Raw genomic sequence first — 8,311 nt, forward strand, 5'->3', positions numbered from 1 at the left:
CTTTTCTACGCTTCTTCTTTTCTTCTGTGTTTGTTTCTCGTGTCGCGTCTCTCTCTTTTAGTTTTGATTTTCAATTTTTTTTATATAAAAAATAGTAACCGACTAACCGCCTAGGCGGATTTCTTCCCGCCTAGGCGGATTTCCGCCAGCCGGAAGATTAGGCGGAAACGCCTAGAGGCATAGCCTAGCAAGAAAGCGAGGTGGTGGGCAACCGCCTAGCGCCTAGGCGGGTCTAGGCGGGGCTTTTTAGAACACTGATATAACCAGTGATGCTACCACTCCATTGTCAACAATTTCTCCTCTGTCCCTTTGTCTTAGATAATCTTGAAAGTTTTTGCTATTTTTCCAAGTTAAGTCTTGAGGGTACTGCCTATGGAGGCTCTGAATTTGAGAATGCTTCTAGTGTTGTACAGAAAATTGAATTTAGTTTTAAATTATATCCAATCAAACAGTTATAATGGAATTTTGTTGAATACCTACCTACATACCATGTGTATTATATAATGATTAAAAAAAGAAAATACTTATATGTTGATAACTTTTCCTAGATGAAATTGGAATGTTTTATGGGATTGAGCATTACAATGATAGGCGTTTTTTGTGGTGCCAGTGCAAAAGCAGATGAAGAGGACATTTTCTAATTATTTTTTGGAATGTTTTATGGGATTGAGAATTACAAAGATAGGCTTTTTTTGTGGATGCCGTTTTTCATTTGGTGTTTGTTTACATAAATTGATTGGTAGGCTATCAGTTCAGCAGCATCATCATTATCTTCGAAGGATTTCTGTGCTGCTTTTATGCATTCTTAACTCGGAAAATTCTTGGATTGGATGTAATGATGGCTTTTTAATTTGTTTCGCGAGCGGCGAATCGTTCATGTGGAGAAATTTGGATTCGAGGTTCTTGCCGCAAAACTACAGTGCTTCCTCTAGAATATCCTCTTTGTGTGTCCTAAGATGTGCTGCCTTATACAAGCTTAACAATCCTTGTGCATCCTTGAACTTCCGACACCCTTGAATTATAAAATGTATTATTTTTTTGGATAATGAGGCACACATTTACTTCTATGATCTTAAGGAATGATGCTTGAGATTCAAGACACGATGAAAAGGTCACGGAAAAGAGAGGTGAAAGATGGGATGAGAAGGTATCAAAGCTGAACAAGAAAAAACAATGGCATCTTAAAGTCTACTGAGAATTGAGTTACTTAGGCCTAGGAAGGGATGTGGGGGTTACTTTTCCTTTTTCTTCTTGTAAGTTTCCTAAGAATTTTTTGTTCGGGTGGATCTAACTTTGCTGGTTTTTCCATATTCACCTGTTCATTTCTTGATGACAACAATTTATCAATATACAGCAGAAAAATTGAAAGGGCCCGTGTCCTGATTTAATATTTAATGATCAAACAAACAGGATTAACTAATGTAAACAGCGAAAACGAGTTAAAAATTTGCGTTTTGGGCCTACAGAAAATTCGGCATGACCTATTCGTAAATAGGACATCCCAAAAACCTGTACAACACAACCAGCAATATATACTCGAAAATAGAGTCACAACTCCAATTTACAAACCTATAGCCGCACTGGCCAGGACTAAACACATGCAGAGCCGGCAAGGCTCGATCACACAAATAACAATCCAAAACAAAGTCCAAAACTATCGATACAGATACACAGGGCATCACCTCGGCAAATATAAAACTCGCTAAACTGATATATACATATATCTGGGAACTTGACTTCACACTCGACTCACTGGGTACCACTAGATGACGCTCCACCAGATGCGTCAAATCCCCCTGGATAACCTGCTATTGAATCACAAACAACCACAGCATAAAAAGAAAACAGGGGTCGGACCCCAGTACAGAGAACTAGAAAAATTACGACAAATATAACTGACATGAATAAAATCAAGTACAATGCAATGAAATGCAATGTAATGCGTGACAGGTATCAATAGAATAAGGGATACCAAATGGAGTCCAAACAAAACGTATCACAATAATCTCAGTGGCCACCCGTGCTAGGAACGCAGCAGACCTCGAATCATCACTGCTAATCCACACACGTAGCATCGAGGGCGACAGGAGCTACCCGTCCGGCCTCATGCTGTCATCAGGAGTGTCGTACGTAGCATCGAGAGCACGGTTGCTACCCGCTCGGTCTCGTGCTAAATCAGGAGTGCACTAAATAATGTCACTCGCTCCATCGATAACTCAATACATCTCAAGAGATCAATATCAATAGCAATCAAAGGAGTCAAGGCTCAACGTGCTATGAAAAATTATAAATGAGTGAATGCAATCATATAATCCACATAAGCACATAAAACACGTTATCACTCGTTACAAAATACTTAATATCATTGCATGCCATTATAGGCGACGTAATTAAACGGCTCATACGTTCCTCAACCAACACTTAATTTACCACAGAAATATCTCAAGTATTATTCGAATACTCCAATCCTGTGAAAAACCATTTATGCATATTAATTCCTAATCCCTAGTACAAATCTGAGAATTATTGAAACTAAATCTAAAAATCAAACTAACATTTCCAAAATTTCATATTTCATTCAAAGCATTCTATCAATGTCAAAAAATCGAATATACGACTCTTAAACGTCGAAATACCGAAATTAGAACAATTTGAATTTTTCCGAAAATTCCTACAAATTTTGAAAATTCGCATTTATATTTTCTAGAGCATCTAAACACTCTATTAATGAATAATCAACACTAAAATTCGAAAATTCCCAATATTAAAAATCTGGAAATTCAAAATTAATCCCCAATAATTTCTGAAAAATAGCCAATACATTCAATCGACTCCGATATAATACCTCAAAGCTAAGAAATAAAGCTCCAACTAGTCTGAATAACCTTCCTCCTGCAGCAAGCGGCGATCGGCGGCGAAGCAGGCGGCGAACGGCGGCGGCTGTCGGAATTCGAGCTTTGAGCGACGCGATAAAACCTTACAATATTGGTACCAAAAGAAAGCTTACGTCGCGAGGATTCCAGAACTATATTTATTTTCAAAAATCGATTACCGACGGCAAAGATACGGCGATTTGAAGCAACGGGAAAAGTTTGAAATGAAAAGGAAGAAGAAGACGCAGAAGCCGGTGGAAAAGACGAGGAGAGAGAGAGTCGTATATATATATCCATATTTAGTTTAATAGATATGTATTAGTTTAATGTGTATCTTGTTTTATTCGTTCGGGGTTAGAATTTGACCCGGTTCGAGTTATTTCAACTCTTGTGTGCTCTATAAATAAAATATGCATTTTAATATCGTCTATAAACCGATATTTAATAATACATATTTGTAACACACAAATTAATTAACATATTAAAATCGGGTCCTTACAAAAATGCTAATAAACTATTTGGTTCTTATGTTTTTATGATTATTTGAGGTAAAAACTTTTATTTCTAACTTATTCTTATTCAACATAAAAAAAAATTAGTATTTATGCTGAAAATATAAATTTTTATGTCAAAAAAATATTATTTCTATCGTATGTTTAGTTGACATAAGTAATATTACTTTCTCACATGTATTAATTTTTATGATAAAATTATTAGTTTCATGACAAAAGTGTTATTTCTCATGTATGCTTATTTGACATAAAAAAATATTAGTTTTTGTGCTTAAATATTAGTTTGTTTGTCAAAAGTATTACTTCTATAGTATGCTTATTTTAAAAATATTATTATTTTTATAAAAAAGTATTAGTTTTTATGCTAAAAGTATTAAATTTTATATAAAAACCTATTGCTTCTAACATAATTTTATTTGATATAAAAATTATTACTTCTGTCACCCCCCGGGCCCAGGCCCGCGTCTGCGCGACTGCACAATGGGCCCCTATAGCAACTACTTCGTATTCGTCCTCGCTTTACGAAAATGATTAACCCAAGTTGCTATAGAAGTCCATTGTAGCCCATTTTAAATCCATTTTAAACCTTTGATTTTTCTCATGTGGGACAGGGGCCTCACAATCACCCCTCCTTCAGAACGCGACGTCCTCGTCGCGATCCTAGCATCGAAAATCTAGAGGTGGCTCCTACGGGTTCAAGAGGTGGCTCCCGTCATGTAATACTTTGCCCCACAGGTTCAAGAGGTGACTCCCACGCACGTAGCACTTTGCCCTGCATAGCACTTATTTCACGGGGTCTTCCGGCTGGTGATCGGCTCTGATATCATTCTGTCACGCCCCGGGCCCAGGCCCGCGTCTGCGCGACTGCACAATGGGCCCCTATAGCAACTACTTCGTATTCGTCTTCGCTTTACGAAAATGATTAACTCAAGTTGCTATAGAAGTCCATTGTAGCCTATTTTAAATCCATTTTAAACCTTTGATTTTTCCCATGTAGGACAGGGGCCTCACAACTTCTTAACGTATGTTTATTTGACATGAAAATTATTAGTTTTTTATGTCAAAAATATTACTTCTAACTTATGTTTGTTTGACATAAATAGTATTCGTTTTTGTGCTAAAAGTATTATGTTGTATGTATTGTTATTTCACATGAATATTATTACTTTTTTGGAAAAAAAAAGTATTAGTTTTTATGTCAAAAGTATTATTATGTTTTGTCAAAAATATTACTTGGACATAAATATAAATATATATTACTTTTTAATATATGATTATAAAATGTATTATTTTTTTGGCCAAAAATACTACTTTTTGGTCAAAATATTACTTGAAAATTAATTGTTATTTCACATGAAAATTTTGTTTTGTAATATATGATTATAAATTGTAAATTTTTTTCAAAAAAACTAATAGTTTTATCATAAACATTAATACTTTTAATAAATAATATTTTTCGTGAAAAAAGTAATACGTTTTATTTCAAATTAAACAGGTTAAAAGTAATACTTTTAATATAAAACATAACACTTTTGATTCAAAAATTAATATTTTTAACAGAAAAACTAATATTCTGTCAAACTTAAATATGTTTGAACTAATATTTTTCAGATAAAAACTAATATTTTTATCATAAAAACTAATATATTTCACAAAAAAAATAATACTATACATTTCAAATTAGCACTCGTTAGAAAGTCTTACTTTCATGTAAAACTAATACTTTTGAGTTTGTCTTTTCAACTTGCCCCATCAGCTGAGAATTGAATGATGATATTCAAGTAAAATGTACACAAGGGTAGGGAGCCTAATTCAATTGAGACAATGGAACCCACGTTCAGATGCAAAGAAGAAGCATAATGAGATAACAATTGAAAGTTCTCGAGATGAAACATGAATAGCAGAGAAACTTAAATCATAACTGGGAGATAAGTTTAGTATCAAAATCCAAATATTTCTAAAGATTCTCTCTTAAAGTATAAATTGTTATATTCAGTGTAATGAAATCCGTTCTTCCCTCCTATTTCATCTTTCGACAGCACGGACAAAACAATTACATCAACTAGAATTACAATATGTATTCAAAATGTACATTATAAGAAGAGCATAGAGATGTCTACAAACAAAACCACATCAACTACGCTGCTCCTCAAAACTGATAACTGGCACGCCTCTTTGAATTTTCATTCTTTCTCCATAACATTTTCTTAATTTCAGTCTCTTTCTTATCAACAAAACCCATCAAATCTCTGAAGCTAGAGGCTTGTAAGGCATGCCTACCAGAACATGAAGGTTCACTTTGCTCAACATTCTGCTGCTCTTCCTCGGTATTATATCTGGCGTATTGCACACAAACCCTCCAAAAACAGATGGCTAATGCAATGAAGCACGCAAATGGATCCTCAAGAGAAACCTTGTAATGTCCATACCAAGAACCATAAGGGCCATCAAGAGGCTGGTTAAACTGCTTCCCTGTAAGATTCTCTCCCCTCAACAAATCACTCCATTGCCAGAGGATAGTTTCTGCACCGCACAGAACGCTGGGAGCACTATCTGAACTTGCTAATAAGGTATTTTAATTGCTCATTCTCACTCGATGTAAGATTCCAGCAAAAATATGTGTCACCAGATATTAGAAAAAGGTGTGTTGGTGGAGGATTCTGGGAAACCCAGTACATATAAGATCCAAAAGAAGAGACCTATCAGCACTATTTTTGCCACCTAGGAGAATGAGGAAAATTTACATAAGAACGCATCTTTAAGAATCATGAACAATCGAATATATTATAACTATAAATTAAAGCTCCTACTTATCAGAGAAAACTATCGGTTATGTTTTCTGGAAGAAACCCCTCCCACCTCACCCATAAAAAAAACTCATAAAAAATCAGTCGTCATCATAGCACAAGAAGACTCGACATATTCCCTTTTGAAAATTAACAACTACAAAAACTACAATTTCTGAAACTTCAAGTTGAAAGGAAAAAATTTGAAAATAGCCATTTGCATTAGCATAACATAGCCATTTGCGTCCGCATTAACCAAAAAATGAACAAATTTGAAAGGACAGATGCACCACAATATCAAGAAAGGATTGGGAAGCTACCCTTCCTGAACTTGACAGCTTGAAAAGTCTTAGCACCTATATCATACCAAGGTTTGGTATAATTGGGATCCGATTTCCACTCCGTTGATGTTTCAAACTCTAAAAAGACAACAAAGAGAAGAAGAACATTAATAATATCACGGTTCCAGGCTAATAGATGCAAAGAACAAAACTTGAGGTAGGAAATAAAACCCGCAACGTACCAGTCTTTCCACATTCAAATAAATACCAAGGAGCTGAAGACCTATATATACTGTGGAATATGGGGGTTGATTTCCTTCCCATCTTCATCCACCTTGGCAGGTGCAAGTCTTGCTTTACGCGCCTCTTCTAACTCAAGCTGTTTTCTGTGATTCTCTCTGGATAAAAAAAATTACTTGAGAACTCATCCATCCGACATACATATATTTTTTCACTCGAAATCTAGGATACCGTCAAATCGAGTGAATTCGAGGGAAATAAATTACTTGAAGCAGTAGCCATAGCGTCGTTATGTCACCAATCGATCGAATTGAGACAGAATGTATGTTTAGTTACAATTCATCCAAGTACCTGGATTCCGTAGTACTCTTTGGGATTCCAGCAGAAGGCGTTGCCGAGGATTTGATCGATGGTTTTGGAGACGCCGATCGAGGGCGATGCTAATGGCTGCGCCGCATGTGAGCCGTCGTCGATGGAGAGGACCAAGAGATCGCCGACGCAGTGATGGGAAATCTCTCTTGTTGAATTAACAGAGTTATAACTTCGATTCGATATGGGGTTGGGAATTTCTCTCGAGATGCGGAATCTCCGTTCAATTTTACATAAAGATTAAAATTTAGCGGGTAAGGACAATGGGGATGGGTCAAAGATCCGTACCGTGAGACAGTTTAATTTTATGTGGCTATTCTTTCTTCAATAATTTACTAGCTACTAATTTATCTGCAACATAGGTTTATTATAATTAGTATTTATACTCAAATGATGTTACTGGGAAAATGCCCATCAATTTATAAGTTCATTCTGTATTATCATTGAACTGGCATGTATGTTGGTTTAGTTGATATTTTAAGACATAATATTTATTTGGTAATGAAGGAATAAGTAGTACAATAATTGCACTTTATTATGTATACTAAAACGTTCTTTTTTTCAAAAAAAATTTAATGAAACATGGTGCAATTTTGTGAATATTTGCTTGGTTATATAGTATTTGTTGTTATAAATTTGTATTTTAATGCTCAATATTCACTTTGAGGCATCTAAATTACCTATTATCTTCTTCAATATATAGGCGTAAATAAAATCATAATTTCTTTAATTTCTCTGTCTATGACTTTTTCGTTATTCTCAAACAGATGTTGATTTCGTTAACAAATATATGTTAATTTATTTCACATGTAAAACGTAAAATGGAATTTTATTATATGTTAATTTATAGCTTCTAACTATTGGAAGTATGAATTGTGGATTATTTATCATTAACTGTAATCAAATGGTACGATTGGCAAATTGAGAGTAATTTCATCTATATCTTATCTCAATTTTTCATATACTATGAATTAAATTCGTTTATATTTTTTATTTGAATTTTCAATATTTATGTTATTTCATCTTATGTAGTTTGTTTACTACAAAAAGTATTTTCATGATAGTTCGAATAATTATTTTCAAGATTTTTATGTATGACTACCTAAAAATCTCATTTACAATCCTTAGTTAGTTAATTATAACTTATCTAAAATTGATCTAATTGGTTTACCTTATAATAATTTCTATAGAAACGTACCAAACTTTTAGAAATAATTTAAGTCCATAAATTTTATTCGATATACACACGC

At 34.3% G+C, this 8,311-nt stretch overlaps 1 long non-coding RNA gene across 1 annotated transcript; it reads right to left on the reverse strand.

The window, feature by feature from the left end:
- Positions 1-5,356: 5,356 nt before the first annotated feature.
- LOC140866934 (uncharacterized) lies at positions 5,357-7,322 on the reverse strand. Its single transcript, XR_012145000.1, has 4 exons — positions 7,044-7,322; positions 6,695-6,850; positions 6,492-6,590; positions 5,357-6,106 (listed from the first exon to the last, which is right to left on the reverse strand). It is a non-coding gene; the product is annotated as an uncharacterized lncRNA (long non-coding RNA).
- Positions 7,323-8,311: the final 989 nt, after the last annotated feature.

The sequence above is a fragment of the Henckelia pumila genome, chromosome 4 (assembly GCF_033568475.1).
Source record: "Henckelia pumila isolate YLH828 chromosome 4, ASM3356847v2, whole genome shotgun sequence".
Classification (NCBI taxonomy): Eukaryota; Viridiplantae; Streptophyta; class Magnoliopsida; order Lamiales; family Gesneriaceae; genus Henckelia; species Henckelia pumila.